The following is a 2052-nucleotide window of genomic DNA, read 5'->3' as shown; positions in this document are numbered from 1 at the left end:
GTCTCCCCTGCACGCCAATGACAGCCACACGGAGTGCGTTTCCTGCTTGGGGAAATCCCATGCGGAAGCTGCGCTCATGGGAGTTATTTGTGCCCATTGCGAGAGCTTCAGTCTTGCCTCTCTCCGCTCACGGATCGCTTTCTTTTCAGAGAGCGACTCCGCCCCTCGCGCCCTCCCGTTTTCTGGCAGCAGGGACCTGTGAGGAAAAAACAGCGGGGCAGAGGGGTCGAGCGACCGGCTGCGAGCGAGCCCACGTCGGCCCAGATCCCGCGTGCCTCGCTCTCGCCCCAGAGAGAGTATTCCCCCGTCCTTTTCTCCCGGTCTGATCAGCGTCCCTCTGCTGGGTTGAGTGACCTGACCTCATTTGGGGAAAGTGAGGACGAGCTGCTTGATAACAGCATGTCATTGGCAGCATTGGATGCAGAGGAGCTGTTGGGCTCTGTGAATGACCCCACCTCCTCGCCATCGTCCGCACCCAGCGCTACCAAAGACGGGATGGATGCCGAGCTTCTCCGTATCCTCTCCAAAGCGGTTGAAGAGCTGGGTTTAGAATGGTCTCCGCCAGAGGAGCCCTCTCGCAGCCGTCTGGATGAGTGGTTCCTGCCGGGGTGCATCCAGGCCCCTCGTCAGCATTCCTCTCTGTTTTTCCCGGAGGTCCATGACGAGCTCACCAGATCGTGGTGTGCTCCCTACTCCGCCTGCCTCCGTACTGCTTCTTCATCCACCCTCACTTCCATTGACGGCGCTGAAGAAAAAGGGTACGATAAGCCACCTCGCTCACCCATCCAAGCCGTGTAGGACCACTTCAGCTCTCGCTGGACGCGCCTACACTTCAGCTGAACAGGCGGCTTTGGTGCTTCATTCAATGATGGTCCTCCAGGTCTTCCAGGCAAAAATCCTCGCATCCTCCGATGAGTCTGGCCTGGACCCCGCGACCCTCAGGGATCTGAGGAGTACAACTGACCTGGCTCTGCGTGCCACCAAGACCACCGCCCTATAGGCGGTCGGAACAACTCTTTGTCAGCTTCGGTAACCGCACCAAAGGGCTTCCGGTTACGAAGCAAAGACTCTCTAGATGGATAGTAGACTCCATCTCGCTAGCGTACTCTTCTTTGAGCCTCCAATGCCCCATTGGAGTACGGGCCCACTCGACTAGAGGCATCCCCTCGTCTTGGGCATGGTCCAGCGGTGTGCCCATTGCGGATATTTGTGAGGTAGCCGGCTGGGCCTCGCCGTCCACATTTGCAAGGTTTTATAACCTGGAAGTTCCAGCCTTGCAGGCCAGGGTCCTTTCCGCTTGAAGTGACATGCGCTGTGTAAACAGATCTGGCAGAGAGCCCTTGGCCATATCATACTCAAGTTCTCTGGCATTATTCAACTGTTAGCTCTCGACCCCTGGGAGTCGAAGTTACAGGAGTACTCTGGAATGATTAACCAGGCAGGGTGTGACCTCGGGAAGCTCAGCCCGTCTTAGCCTTGGGTTGTTGTTACCATCTCTATGGGCATTGGTTGCTTATGGAAGTTTTATACTTTTAGTCATTCCACTACATCAGCACGGCAAGATTGATTGAACCAATGACTGTGCAGTTTCACTGCATGAATGAAAAGGCTTCAGTTCAGGAGAAAAAAGGCTTTTTTCCCATATGCGTCTAGTAAGACGCAGTACTCGTTCCCGTATCTCAGGGAACGTCTCAGGTTACGTATGTAACCCTAGTTCCTCGAGGGAACGAGACGCTGCGTCGAGAACACTAGGGGAACGCCTTCAGTGACCCACGCTCTGAATCACATGTGAAATCAGTCCAATAGCTGAGCGGTACGTCACGGCGGATGACGTCATGAACGGGAAGCTATAAAAGCACGTGCGGCGGAGCCAGCGTCAGCTTCTAGGAATGAAGCAAGCGCCGGCAGGGACGCCGGAAGTATGGCACCGAGACGCAGCGTCTCGTTCCCTCGAGGAACTAGGGTTACATACGTAACCTGAGACGTTCCTCTTCAGGAACTTGAGCTGCGTCGAGAACACTAGGGGAACGAGAATGCCCACGTCGCCAGACT

Source organism: Sinocyclocheilus grahami, unplaced genomic scaffold (assembly GCF_001515645.1).
Source record: "Sinocyclocheilus grahami isolate Dianchi unplaced genomic scaffold, SAMN03320097.WGS_v1.1 scaffold3120.1, whole genome shotgun sequence".
Taxonomy (NCBI): domain Eukaryota; kingdom Metazoa; phylum Chordata; class Actinopteri; order Cypriniformes; family Cyprinidae; genus Sinocyclocheilus; species Sinocyclocheilus grahami.
This window is presented reverse-complemented; position numbering follows the sequence as displayed.